The sequence below is a fragment of the Harpia harpyja genome, chromosome 1 (assembly GCF_026419915.1).
Source record: "Harpia harpyja isolate bHarHar1 chromosome 1, bHarHar1 primary haplotype, whole genome shotgun sequence".
NCBI lineage: Eukaryota > Metazoa > Chordata > Aves > Accipitriformes > Accipitridae > Harpia > Harpia harpyja.
In genome coordinates, this window is record NC_068940.1 from 32807742 (window position 1) to 32823093 (window position 15352).

The following is a 15352-nucleotide window of genomic DNA, read 5'->3' on the forward strand; positions in this document are numbered from 1 at the left end:
GCTTGCATTGGTGAGCTAGAACTGCGGTTTATCCCCTCTGTCCTAAATCAGACAGGAGATACTGTAACTCATCCACCTGGAAAGTGATGTCTTTCTCTTCCCTTAAGGTTGATGTATTTCCACTTTTCCTTGTTGGGATTAGGAGAAGCATGCTCGCAGGCTCCCGTTATCGTAGTGGAGGCAACGTGGGATGGAGCGAGGGCAGGTGGTGTTGAGTGATCTTTGCCAGGTACCCAGCTGGCATTGCCAAAGCACGCGGGGTTTTCCTCCGAACGCTTCCACCGCAGGAGAAACATGTCTTCTGCTGCCAAGGGTATGGGAATGTCACTTAACTTAGGGAAAGCACACCATTGCAGTATGACAGCCACTTCACCAGTCAGTCCAGCAACGCTCTGTAAAAACAAAAGGTTGCATGCTCGGTGCCAGAAGGACTATCTTCACTCGCAGTGAAATACATCAGATGTCTGGCAATTTCAGGGAGCCTTTCTCAATAAAAACAGGAGGAAATGGGAGTCATGAGTTACACAGCAGTGTCCTCTGTAGTTCAAGGCATGTTGGCTAAATATATGTCACATTCCTATAGCTCTTCTTAGGATATATGTTGTACAAGCTTCACCCAAAGTCTGCTTTCCTTCCCCACCAAAAGCCCCTTCTAGATCCAAAGCTATCTGAGCCACTTACATCCTGGATTTCTTTTGTTTTGCTTTTTTAACAAGTGAATAAAGGTGGGTGCTTGTTTCTCAGATGTCACTTAAAATATAACACCATTCCTTTGACCTACTTCTATGTGCTTCTCTCCCTATCACAATGTCCTTTAAAAACCATTACATAAGACAAAGGAATCTTGTTTCCGTTTTACCAGTAGAAAACTTGTGCATTCCTGGTCCAAAATTGTAGAGCAAGCCTGTGGAGGGGTGGAAATGGAGAGGCACTGAAGAAACACTAGCTCTTGGTCACAGGTCTTCAGAAAAATAAGTTAATAGTTGGAGCAAGTTGGCACTTCCACTGTCCAAAAAAAGATGGAAAGTACATGAAAGCATCGCTAAACTTTCCTATAGATCAAAGACCAACACGTCAGCTCTCCGAGTAGCTGCATAGCTCTGAAAAGAGCTCCTCTTTAGGTAGAGGGACCTAGTTCTCACTAGAAAATTCCAATGCATATTGTCCGATCTAACTCCCACTGCAGTCTTTTCATTGAGCTCAGTGAAATTTAGACTGGTCTAAGCACTGTTTAAGCACTTGCTTAATTTCAGGACGCAGTCTAAATCCATCCAGGGCTCTGCTGCGCTGTAAGCAATGTTTGAAGAGTAAATGCTGGTGCCCTTGAGAAGGCAACCAGAGCTCTGTGCTTGTACACTCACAAGTCCTGAATACCTCTGCACACTCTGCCTGTGTTGCCGATTTCTTACTGACTGGTTGTGGTCCCCTGTCCCAGAGGGATGGCCTTTAGATATCAAAGCTCAATTCTGCTCTGGAGTGGCCGGTAACATCACTCTTGTTCCTCTGTTGTTCCCACGGGCTGGAGAATGCAGATTTCACAGATGCATCCTAAGCTATATTTGAAGGAATCCCTTCCTTTACTGAAGGTCCATGCCTGCATCACATTAACAATAGTGTGGTGTCCACAAGGCCACGCTGGCCTGCCAAACATCACACAAATACAGCGGGAGTCACTTGCCAGCACTGACACTCAGTATAAATACTCATTGCTGAAGAATAAATAACCCCTCTCCTTAGAAAGGGTCCTAAGCTTCGTTAGGTGGCACATGAGTTAAGAACACAAGAACCTGTCCCCAAAGCTCTGAATGTGTGCTTAATTAAGTATGTAACTAAGTGACAGTATGGGTATAACATATATATGACTTAGAAACATAAAGTTCTTACTTGTCTTTTGCTATATTCCCAAATGGCTTAGGGAGACCACCTGAATTGCGTTACTTGCTGAAGTACTAGGAAGCACATAAGCATATATCAACCTCATTCCCAACTCCACTAAGCAAGTACATGAAGGACAGTTAATTAAAACACTTCAGAGGATCTAGTAATCCGGACTGGGATTAAGAAAGGACCATCGGTCTGCCACGCTGTGCTGGAAGGGCTGTTTGTTGCTAACAATATTCCAGATTTCCCAAGGCTGTCATACCGTCAAACACTGACGTGATCTGTGAGTCTTTATTCCTAGATAAAGATGTGAACTCCCGGCTCTTGTCACAGATAACAGCACAAAGCATTACAATGGCAATACAAAGACTTAAAACTCAGCTTCAAATACACCGCCATTTGTTACTGTCCTCAGTGCAGCTGCTGTGGCAGGCTGCTGCAGGTTGTTCACAACTGGGAGAACTGAGCTGTGAGCGCTCATCTCTATGTCCTCTGGTTCCTTGTGGGTTTTTATCCTTCTGTGTTGCTGGGCCAGTGCCTCAGTACCTGCCGTCAGCTGCTGTGGGGCTGCTAAAGGCCGTTACGAAGTGAGGTTGGGTAGCCTTGAGGTTCTTCATGCCAAAAATGTCAAAATTTCTCAGCTGTGGCCCCACAGAACCTCATTGTTGCCATTTGACTCTTTAAGTGCTGGCACAGCAGGATTGGGTGCATACCAGAGGCTTTGTGCTGCTGGGACCAGGATCTGGCCCATGGGTTTCAATCTTGTTGCATTGAAGGTCAAGAGTTGAGATCTCATTTTCCTGTTGCGTCTGACCCATCTCCACTGGCAACCTGTAACTCTGGTTCACTTGCTACATCATAGGAAAGTTCTCCAAAAAAGCCTGCTTTTATAAGAAACCCTGTTCTGAAATGATAAGTTGTTCAATGAAGACAGATCCAGAGTCTTCTGCTTATAATGGTAATGAGTATAAAGTAATTTAAAATTATCTTTAGAGTGCCACACAGCAAAAGTTACATCTTCTGAAAGTGCTGTCATTCCTTCAAGTAGAGTTGCCCCAACTCTGGGCTGATGTAGCTGATTTGGGGGAACTGTTTGAATTACTGACGATGTATTGCATTGCCTGCTTAGAGCTAGAAAAGCTCGTTGTACACCTGTCCCTGGTAGAAAACACTTAAAAAAATAATTCTCTGCTCTCCTGTGTTGCAAGTGACCTTTTCCAAGGAGGTGGAGGCTGGTACTATGGTGGTCTCCAGCATCGTCCTTTCGCTCAGCCCACCACCAGTGCCCATGACCAGGCAGGGACCGGCAGCGCCTGCCTGAGGCAGAGCTGGAATTGGGATCCCCAGTGCGGGGCCGCGACCGGGCTCCCATTGTTCCTGGCCTGCCAGACAAAGGGTTAAGTAAATGTTTGGAGAAGATAAGGTGCCCTGTTGACAAGCAGCAGGCTCCAGCGGTCTCAGCAGGATCTCTCCCAGCGGTGATAAATGGGGAGGTTTTCAAAGTGGGATCAGCAGACGCCATGGAGAGGGCGGTTGCTGATGCCATGATTGGCAGCGGGGAAGGAATCTGAAGGTGTTTAATGATCCCACACTCTGCCGCAGCTTTTTTAAAGACTCTGTGTCTAGCCAGAGGAAAATCCTCTATCAGCCGCAGAGGCTCGCACTCCCGGATCTTTTTGTTGTTGTTGCCTTTTTTTTTTTTTTTTTTTTCCACTAAAACATGGGAACATCCACTGAAAGGGATCCTGATAAGGACCCTCTGGGATTCCTCATCCTCTCATATCGGTTTTGTCCCTTTTAATTTTCTCTTTGAAGTGTCCTGTGTATAGTAGGTGGACTGTTTTGTTTGGCTAACTTTAGTCAGGAGCTGTGTTTTGGGGAAAATAGTGTGTATTAAACTAATAAGGTGTTTTTTTCCTCTCCACTTAGCTGTATTATTCCAATTACTGACTTGGCATTCCTTTGCTATAGTAAATATATAGTCAAATGGCATCAAGGGTAAAACCCTCGGAAGGATTTGAACCCCTGATGTGACATTATTGGGTATGCAGACCTTGAAAGGGTTTTCCTCCTCCTGTAAATAGAGCCCAAAAGCTGTCTGAAGGGCTGAACACCAAATACTTTTTTTCCAGATAGATGAAATATTTTCTGTCCTCATCTCTGGCCAAAAGCTACCCTGCGTGCTAGAAAAAGCTGTGGAGGTGGTGTGGGAAATAGGGTAGAGCAGTTGGGCGTGGGAGAATGAAGCTTTGCCATGTGCATTCATGGGCGGCCTCTCAAATCAGGATTTTGGACAGTGGTATTCCCTGCAGAGGGAGAAATGGGTATAAAATTCTGCCTGGTCCAATCTACACCTGATTTACACCGAGAGGAGTGAGCTGGCTGGGAAGGCTGCTGGAAAACAGGCATCCAGGCACAGGGAATGAGCTCATCCTTTGGGCCAACCTCATCCTGGAAGGACTGGGATGGGTGGATGAGTCTTTTTTGGGGGGGAGAAAGCAGCCTGGCTGGTGCTGCCACTGCTGAGCCGGGTGGGCTGGAGTGAGCGAGGGATGGGAGGCTGCTCCGCCGGGCAAAGATGAAAGAAGCCGGGTATAACCCAGCAAAGGGCCAAATGAGTCAGGACATGAAAAGCAGCAGAAAGTATCTGAAGAATGTAAACACCAAGGTGGAAGAGGAATTATTTAGCATGTTATGGGCTTGGAACTAGGTGCGAGGGGATGAAACAACAAGGAAAACTCACCCTTCCTAGCGGGAAAGCCTTGCTAGCGGCTAAGTCTGAAGGTGAAGAGGAAAAAAAAAAAATGGCTTCAGCAAAGCAACTCCAGAAGTCTCCTTGTCTGGAGGTGGGAGGTTGCTGGGGCAGGGGGGCAATCGGAGCCGCTCGCTTGCAGCGTGCATCCGCACTCTCTGCTGCACCTCCTCCTCCTCCAGCCACGCCGGGGCCGAGCCCGGGCTGCGAGCCAAGGGGGGTCACGCTGAGAACAAATAGGATTTACTGATCGTAAGAGGGCAATGCGAAATGCCCAAAGGAATTTTGATTGAAATTTTATAACTTAAAGAAAAATCTTTTGCAGATAAATCAGGAGGTCGTTTAATAAACAGTTTGAAAGATTAGTATTGAAACAAATCCCAGTTAAGTCTTAGCAGAGGAGCGGGTAAGGGAAGACCACTGCAGCTAAAGGACTTCAGGGGTATTACAGGCACTAAACAGAAGGCTTTCCAAAAATATAAACAATCTGGGGAGGGGGCAGATTGGGAAACCTGTAAAAATAAGCAGAACCACATTAAAAGGCTAAACAGTGGAGCAAAATCAAATATTGAACATGGGGCTGCGAGGGAGCTTTCAGCTCATGGTGTTGGCCAGACCTCTCCTACCCGGACAGGAGCCAAGACCAGGTCCCCAGGGGTGCATGGGGCTTGGGGGGGGGGGGCACAGCCCGTGCCATGGTGGGGTCCTGGCGAGACATGGCAGCCTGTAGCCACAGTGACCAGCATCCTCCTCCAGAGATCAGACATGAAATAACAGGGGAAAATATGCCTTTAATGAGCTTCCTAAATGCATTAGACACTAAGCAGATGTCTTCCACCCAAGATTTCCTAATATCTGAAGTAATAAAAGGGACCTGTAGCTAAAAGACCGCGTAGCAAAGCCCTGAAGTTCTGCGGGACACAGGGATCCAAAAATAGACAAAGGATCTGGCGTGCAGGTGATTTACATGGAGAAAAAGCTGGGCTAGCAAAGTCTCGCTGTAAGCAACAAGCTACAAGACCAGGAACAGGCCTGCAGTCATCTCATCTGTCGGGACAAAAATCAAACCTGTTTCCACAACAGAAATCCGTACATTGGTCAATAATGTTGCTAAGAAAAGGAAAGGGGTTAGAGGCAGGGATTTTTCATTCGGGAAATAATTTGAAGCCAGAGTCTAAAATGAGCATGTAATATGTCTTCAGCGTCGCATCCCACTTTCTCCAGGGCACCTATGGAAGAGCAGGCACACTGCTCCCTGCCCAGGCTCCGGGTCTCTCACCTGCCTGCAATGAAGCCACAGCAATTCCCAGGTGGATGCACCAGGAGCTTCAGTTCAGAGCTGTCCATCGGCCACATTTGACTCTCCGCATATCCATTGCCAGCATCACTGTACCACATCACTTGCATCGGTGTGGGCAGCCCCTGTAACGAGAGTTGCTGTGCAAGAGGATCTGTAAGGGGCAGGAGCTCCTCAGCCAGGGTGGTGGAGGGAGCTGGGCACTGATGCTGAAGGCATAGGCAGGTTTCCATGGGTGATGGCTGGCAGAGGATCAGGGTGTCCACCTGGAGCTGGTGGCATCCTCAGGTATCACTGTTATATCTGCCAGGACCCATCCAGATGAAGCAGCGTTGGTCCATGCAGCTCATCTTTTGACAATTGACTTTGCAACCGTGCCACCTGGACTCGAGCGACCAGCCCTAGTCCAAAACACTCAGCCCTGAAGGAGGATCTGGGTGATCCACGGTCCTTTCAAAGCAAGGTGTACTTTGGCTACCAGCAGAAGTAAAGGGACATGTCCTGCCCTTGGGTGATGTGACACCTGCTGAGGGGAAACTGAGGCACGGGCAGGAGGGGACTGCAGAGAGTGATGGAGCTGAAACCAGGAGGAGGTGGTGCCTCCATCCTGGTCCTCTGGCCGATGGTCCCCATCGGCGGTGCAGTGACAGACCCCGTAGGTGCTCATTGAGGACCTATTTTTAATCACCTTTCCACTAGCTTTTTGCAATGCCCCGTTCACACTTGCTCTGTGAAAAAGGATGTCAGAGCAGATTAACAGCTGGTTCCTGCCTGCTCCGACAGCTCTGACAATGCGTCCCTTCTCCTCAAGGTGACAGGAACATGCAGCTGCCTAATGGGTACAGAAGTGTCTATTCTTTCCCAGTGACATTTATTGTGAAATATCTGAGTGGGACTGAGAGACATGCAAGGCTTTCCCTCCCTTATCAGGCGACCCTGGTCAGTGTCCTGCTGTCAAGGACTAAAGTAATTTATGTCAGAGCTGCAAGTGTTTACTTATCTGCCCCAGCGCCCGGCTCGGCCGAAAGCAGCCAGACTGGCTCCGGTGGGGCTCACCAGCCTTTTCCTGCCAGTGGGAAAAACTGGGTGCCGGCCCCATCCCAGCCAGCCAGGGCAGGAGGGGCGAAGTGGGACAGCCGAAAACCTTCCCGCAGCTCTGGTGCAGGGAGACGGCAGCGGCATGGATGTGAAAGGCAGGGCTGTGCCGGCCAGAATTGACATCCCGGGGCAGATGGGACTAAACCAAAGCCTGAGCTGCAGCATGGGGCATCTACGCAGGCGGCACAGGATGAGGTGTGAATTTAGAGAGGGTTTTGCCGGGCAGAGCGGAGCAATGTCCAGCCGGCGGAGGCCGTGGCAAGTCCCTGCTGTGGTTTCCGGGGGCATCATACCTGGGAGCCCGCAGAAAGCACTGGGGAAGCGTGGGAGATCTGTTTGACAGCTTAGTACCCTCCTGGTTTCTCATCTTACGGACCTCTGGGGTTTTACCGAGTGGGTGTTTGTAAGGGCAGAGGGGCTCAAGAGAGGCAGAGCTGTTCAGGGTACAGGGGCAGCCCAATACTGGGGACCTCCGGCTCCATAGCAGCTTGGCAAGAGCATCCCAAACTCCCGTGAGCCTCGCGAGTGGCTTTAAAGGACTTCTCCAGTGCTTCTGTCTTGTGTCATGATAAAAAGCGGAGCTTTTAGTGCATCTGGCCCTGAGACTCTACAACTTTCCTTTAGATTTGGTTCCAAAACTCTCTGGTTTTATAAAGCAGTGCAATTATCCCAGCCGTCCTCCCCCAACACTGGCCACCATTCGTCATCCCAAACAGGGGGACAACTTTCATCTCATCTGGAATTGCACATCCTTCATGGCACAGGAGAGATGAACACGGGCCTGATAGCTCTGCTCCCGCGGGTGACTCCTTCCTGATGTATGTGCCCAGAGATAAATATTAAGCGGCGGTAGTTTCCTCTCCGAAGCTCACAAGCTCTTATTGTCGGGCTGGGAAACCTTTAACCAGTTGGGATGTTGCGAACAATAGATTAAAGGAGACAGACTATCTCTTGCTAAATGAGCTGTTATTCTAAATTAGCTTTTTTTTTTTTCCAACCCAGGGCACTCCTCAGAAAAAAATATTCCACTGACATTGTATTTCTCTTGACAAATATTTTTCTGAGCTGTCTCCTCTTCCCACCCAGCGGGGCATGATCAAAGGGCTGGTCCTGCACTGCGGAGGAGCTGTGAGTGCTTGGGGTGGCTGTGGGCCCCGGTCCTGTGCTCCCATCCCTGCCCAGTGGCACTGTCCCGAATGCTGAGGGACCCTGTGTATGCTCTGATATTGCAGCAATGCAAAATCCTCCAGAGATGTTCTTTGGGGAGGGAGTTGCACGGCCATCACGGTGCCATTGGTCCCCTACCCTGCTCCCACTTGCAGACACGTAGCAGCTTGGGAGAGATGGGTGCAGGGAGGAGATTGCACCCTTTGGGCCACCACCGCTTCCCTGTAAGTCAGGCCAGACCCATGGCATGGCTCCCCAGTGACCCGTGTCCTAAAAGCAGCTCCTCAGCCCCAGGCTGCCTGATTTTCTGCCGGCGTGGGGACCAGGCAGGGCTGTGGGACATGGTCACCCCAGGAGCGATGCCAGAGGGACAGCAGAGCGAGGGAGGCTGCAAACACCTCCGTAAGGTGCCTTTCACCTGGGAGAAAAAAGTGTGTCTGCGGCAGGCAGAGCAGGAGCCTGACGTCTGCTCAGCTTTTTTTTTTCCCCCCCCAAATACCGGGAGATTTCTTAAGTGCAGTCTGATCCTATGAAGTGTAACGCCTCATATTTCTCGGTCGAAACCCTGAGCATGGCAGACAATAACACACAACCCCAACGCTCGTCCCTCCGTGCTCTCACAGAGGCTCGTATGCAAAAGTACAAAAGCCTCGCTTAAAATCAGATATTTATTATGCCTTTGATGTTCCATAAGAACAGTTGTGGCTTCTGCTTAGTCTCCGACGTCCGATTGACAATTGTTTATTAGTTTTAAAATAGCTGAAATTCATGTCAAACATTCCGCATGTTAGAAAAATGTTTATGAAGTGTTATCATAGTTTATTTAACTGTGAATGTTTAGGAAACCGGCATAAAATATAATGGACCACACAAGGCTCCGAGCAGCCTAACGACGGTAGGCACGTTTTATGGACCATGGGGAAGAGCGATGCCACCTTCAGCCTTGTGGAGAGTCCAGTTGCATAAAATGGTGTCCAGGTAGGCTGTTATGGCATCAGGAGACCGAGAGAACAGGGTTTGGGTTTATTTTAAGGACATTCCTCCTAAAAAGTTTACTAGAGCAATGCTCACAACTGCAATTTTTGCACAACTGGATTGAGTATAGGTTTTAAATCCAGGGAGGGAGGGATCTCTTCTTGTGAGTGATGAAGGTTTGCTGATGGACATTGAGTACCCTGACAGAGATTTCAGATGCAGGGCATTAATATTCATGCATCATGAATAGTTACACTACACAAGCATAATCTACTCTGCATTAATATTTATGGTGTCCAAGATACTGCAATTTTGGCTCTATATTTGGGGAAAAGATGTCTTTCTAACAGGTTTGGATGAAATTTTAGTCCTTCTTTCTCCAGAGCTGTAATTTCCAGCCTGGGGGTGTGCTGGCAGCTGACCGTGCAGCCAAACTCTCTCTACGTGGTCCTTCGTGTTCGGCCGAAGCTGGGCAGGCAGCATCCTCCAAACGTGAGATACTCCATGCAATCTGTGCAAGCAATGTGCATCCTTTTTGGACCTTACTGCTCTGCAGCAGAATCTCTTCACCTTTAAGGAATCAGAAGTGCAGATAAATATCTAGAAGACAAGTATTAAATCAGTAAATGATTGCAAGCTGGCTCAGGAGCATCCCAGTGCCCTGATGCCGTTCAGGACCCCTGGATGTTAATGCCAGTGAAATATATAGTAGAACCATCCCTATAAGCAGTGAACATCAACAGCTGCTTGCCATTGATGGTTGCATATGGGAGATCAGATTTTAGAAATTCCCTGGTTTTGTGAGGTTTCCCTTGAAACCTGCGGTTTTAGCAGTAGGATGGGGGAAGAAAATGCCAAGTTATTCTTCCCAGCAGCTGACAGAGAAATGGAACAATAGGAAGGGATATTTTAGTCATTGAGTTAAAATGCTTTTTTCCCCTGATAAAAATGAACTCGTGGGTGTCTATTATTCCTGACTCCAGATGGACCCAGGAAGACTGGCCACAGACTCAGAGGTCTTTATTCTGTGGCTTTAAACCATCAGTTCTGCAAAGATGCTCTGATGTTGTGAGCTCTTCCTAGGACATTTCTCCAACACCAGAATCAAAAATGAACGATCTGCACCCAGATTAATTGCTTTGGTCTCTAACATTTGAATTTGACAGCAAAGTGTTGTTTCTTTCCTTGATTTTATTTTTGACCATTGGCACACAAATGGATCTGGTTTAAATAGCTTTGCTTGCCTGTTGTTTTACAATGCGACATTACTTTGTGCCTGTATCTCTGACCTCTGGGGACTGATTTTGTTTCCATTTAATAAAAAAGCCCACTGGTTTCTGTGGATGCAGAATAGGTAGAGGGAAGGATTCACACACGGGGTTTGTGGGGACCCCCGGCTCAGCACGGCAGGGTCACTGCCCTCGGTCACTGCTGGCACCACCAAAGGTACCAGCACTTTACTTCTGCCCTCTTGCCATTCCCGTCACCTTCATCTGAACATTTTTTTCCCCTCCAATCATAAAATTTCCACTTTTAATATTTTAAACTCTTATTTCTCATAAAACCCCCAAGTATGAAAATTTCTTTTAAAGAAATATACCATTAATGTATCTTTATGATGTGCAGCTGATGCTCACAGCATGGGCTATGACTTTTTTATGTTCCCTGCTTGTCCTTGAGACATTTTATTTTGACACCATATCCTTACATTCTAAATTAAACCATATTTTTATTATCTGTTATATGCCAGTAGACAGCAGTGCCTTAAAGCTGTTGTACAGCTCCTCATGTCCATCTCAGGGCACCTTCCCCTCTTCCTCCCCACTCCCCCCATCCCTCCACCACTCCAAAAAAACATGGATCGAGTTATCCCCACTGACAGCAATTTACAGTCTCCATTAACAGTCATATAAATTCCAGTGGATCAAGGAAGCTTGGAGTATATGATATTCAGGCACAGCTAATAGCTCTGGGCTAATTGCCATCTCGTGTTTCTGCTCTCCGAGCCCCACTGTTTATATCTTTGGTACAAGCCAGCGGTAAAACAAGTTTCCAGGTTCCCTGAATCACCCGAGGAGGGCTGGGAGCTGCTGGCTCCAGTAGCAGGCGGAGAGCTGGAGGTGGCAGTCATTTCCCATATTTAATGTGAGCTGCTTCTGCAGGGCTCTCCCCATCTCGTAGGAAATGAGGGCGGTCCCATGGCACTTCTGCAATAGTTGTATGGGGAAAAAATAGTCTCAGGTTGGTGGTAGTGTGGTTATCATCATGGCTTGAGGGAATAGCGGGTGGCTAGTGGCTTCAGTTCACGCTGGGGAAGTCTATTGAATAATTACATATAATCTATAATTTTCATTTTGGAAATCAGTAGCTTGAAAGGTTGATTAAGAGGCATGTTTATTGTGGAATCCTTGTTGGCTTGGAAAGCTGGGTTAATAGGGGTATTTACCGTGAAATCTTTGCTGATAAATACTCACATGTTAATGGTCAAAGGAGTTTGGAAATCGGGACATTGCTCACACTGCGGTGGGTTGGCGTGGTGGTAGCAGCAAGGAAGGCTGTCCCCCTTCTTCCATCAGCCTACGGCAGAGGGCTTATTTGTGTAGGACCTGGAATATATGTGCTCTGAGCACTGCAGAGCCAAAAGGAGCACGTCTACGTGCTTCCCATCACAGCGGCAGCGCTGGTGCTGGAGCCACAGGTCCTGCCCAGGGAACCTGCATCAGCATCCCCGGGAGAATCGCCCAAACGATGCTGAACCGAGATCAGCATCGCCTCTCGGACTGTGTCAGCCATTTGCAAAGAGGTGGAGAGTTGTCACACAGGAGTGTCAGGGTTCGGTTTTCTAGAGAGGCAAATGTTCATCGGGGGAGTCCTGAACCTCTCCAGGGAAAACTGCCTGAGTTTGGGGGAAAATTCAGGTTATTTTTCACACGTGCTTTTTCTCTTCCTAGCGACACCAACCAAAGGTTATTCAAGTGATGCAAAACTCAGCACCTTTATGACTTAAATCCTGCTCATGTGTGTCATTTCACCAGGATTTTTTTTTTTTTTTGTGAGGGGAGTCTTCTTTGTTGGAAAATAAATGCAGCGCAGAGGAAAATTCAAGGGGCTTTGGATTTTCCTAGGCAAGACCAACACTGCTCTAAGAACTAACTTTGAGTCGAGTCTTTTTGGTCCTGCTCACACAGACAGCATCCCAGCAAAGTCTTTGGAGCAGGATGCAATCCCTGGAAAGTCGCCCAATGATGCTCGGAGGTGCCTCACGGTTCCCCCAGCCCTGCGTGTCTGCCAGGCAGCGGATCCCCAGGGGGAATCGTGCCTTGGTGACGGATTTGTGATGGCTTTATGGGTGGTTTGTGCCTCTGTGTTGGGACATGCGGTTCTGGGCACCCGAGGTAAGGGTGTTGGGGTGTAGTTGCAGGTTTCCATCACTGATCCATCATCTGGCATGTTGGAGGTGACAGGGAGAGCTCCTCTTCTTGGAAAAACAGGAATCAGCCGAGCGGGTTTGTGCTGAACTCCATGCCAAGAAGTAACTACTTTGTGAATCAAAGACAGGTAACTAACTGTCCTGAAAAGTACAGGCAGAGCTTTATTCTGGGCAGAGCGGGCAGGACACCATGGCCCAAAACCTGGAGCTATTAGCATGGTGGGGGGACAGCTGAAAAAATCCAATGTCCCCATTACCGTGCCTCCGGGAGAAGGTGTTGCCCCAGCCCCCAGCGTGGCTGTGCACCCCAGGCAGGTGCCCCATCCAGCCACCCTACAAGGGGCGAAGGATTTCTGGGTTCCCAGGTTCCTGAGCATGACATGATGCCCAGGGCCAAGCGCCCACGGTGGAGACAGCACAGCCTGTCCTCCTGCATCCCCAGCCGCCCTTCCTCTGTGATTCATTGCAGTTTAATGCCTCTCCCCCCATTTCTTGTTTACTCCCTTGCAAGCCAAGAAAACTTTTTTTTTTTTTTTTTTAGGAAATGAAAACGAATCCTCTCCATCACACATATTTTTAATAAATTATTTGTGAGCTCACACCTTTCATGTCGGTGGGGTCTGTCAGCGGTGTTTGCTCGCGATTGATTCATCCCGCCCTGTGCGGGGGGGGGATTTGATTATGGCACAATTAAGCCTGACAGGGTTATCAGATGACCTCTGGAAAAATTGTGAAGCACTTTCCATCTTTTGCAAGACAGATAGATAAAGCTCGAGGGGCTGCTTTAGTGCAAGAGCTGAAAAATTCAGCTGGGGTGGGACTGCTGGAGGGGTGTCGAGGCATAAGGGAAAGGGCAGAAGTCCCATCTGCATCTGGAGTGGGTCACGTTCACGCTGCCAGAGCGTGCCAGGGGACGGCATCCCCTTCACAGCCATCCAGGCTGTCTTGTGGGTACCGTGCCCTTAGCAAGGATGGAAGCAAACTGTGCTAAAAGTTTTAAAAAGTGCAATGCAGAGGCTGTTTGTGCTGCATGGCCCTAAAAGGCTGAGAGATGCTGCTAGCCACGGGATGGGAGTGTCACCGCAGGGGCAAAATGGGGCTTCAAAAAATTAGCCCATCATCAGCGCCAGCACTGCATGTCCAAACCTCCCCTGTGCCCACATCTTCCAGCCCATGTGCTCCCAAGGAGATGGGCCCACTGGTCCCTGGCCCTTGCTGTTATTTTGGGGATGCCCGACAGCCCTCGGGCCAGCTGGCGGCAGGGCACAGAACCATGACTGTTTACATTGCCCTATCCACAGGTCCCCCATCAATCTGCGGTCCTGGCAAGCACCGCTGGCTCTGCGTGGAGATGCTAAAGCTCGCTCCAGAAGCACCTCATTTCTACAAGGCCCCCCCCAAATGAGGAGCAAGGCACCGCACTTGGGGCTGCCGACTGGCCACCTTGGACAGACATCCCCCCGCATCCCAAAAATCTGTGCACTACACTCTCTTTTGGGGGGCAAAAGAGGAAATGTGTGTGTGCCACCTCCCAGGTCTCCTGTACCCAAAGAGAAACTCGCCCGTGCAAACCCTGGGGTGGTCAGCGGTGCTGGCCCCGACCCCCCTTATCACGGGTCGCAGGGACCCAGCTGGTGTGGCATCCCGGTCCCGTCTGGCCGGCACCCCAGGCTTTGCAGCCCCTCCTTCCTACACACCTTGTTTTCATGTGTTTCTGACCATGTTTCAGCATGGAGAGAGGGCCGAACCTATTAATATTGGGTAGGAGTTTCACCCTCCCACCTCAAATACGTTCTCCCGAGCTGCGCCTCTGCTTCCTGGAATTCGCTGTTATCCCCAGCTATTTGCTGACTCCCTCGGTTCGGTGGCTTTCATCCTCCTCATTGTTCCTGAAACATTTGCTTTGACTATTTGTAGAGCTGACTTAACCCTCTTTCAATATTTTTCTTTCTTTTTCTTTTTTTTTTTTTTTTTAAAAAGATGGGTTTTCTGCTACAATATTTCCACAAATTATCAGCAGGGCTGAAATTTTCTTTATATGAAATATTTGCACTTACTGAGAACTGGGACTCTGGGGGCGTGAATGTGCTGGGCCGTGAAGGATTTGCAAAGTTTTGCCATCGTGGCAGCCTGGTTGTGGGTCTATTCTGGGCCCCTGCTAAGGGACAGCAAGCCTGAAGCTCTTTGGCCAAACTCTTTGCGCCGCTTTCCACTAGCCCTGTTAAAATATGCATTGATTTTAGCCTTAAAAACTCCAGAAATGAAAGTGGAGAGGTGGATTCATTGGTGGGTTGGGTTGCACTGAATGATACCCAGCCACAGTGAAGTGACTTCTATGCGCCTGCTTTTCCTTTTTTTTTTTTTTGACCATTCAAATCACTATTACAGTATCCTAATATTATTTTGAACATGCAGATTTGCACTTTCCAGAAAATAATTCAGTTCCACTATGATGAAGTTCCCATGAGGGTTTTCACGCTCAGGCTGCTTTCAGCAGCCCCTTCTCTCGGCCATACCCTGCATCCCCATCCCAAACCATGGCTCATGACGGGGTCATAAACACAACCGAAAGTCCTGGCGGAGGAAACGGGCCATTTCCTCTTTTTTTCAGAGTTTGTTTTTTCAGGTTGGACTCTTGGTCTCCTCAGAGAGGTCCAGCAAGACGGACCCCAGGTAGGCTCTCAGCCACGGAGGGCAGTTTGGCTCTCATCGAGAGAAGAGCCATGGTGGGGACGAGGCAGAGAGTGGGCCC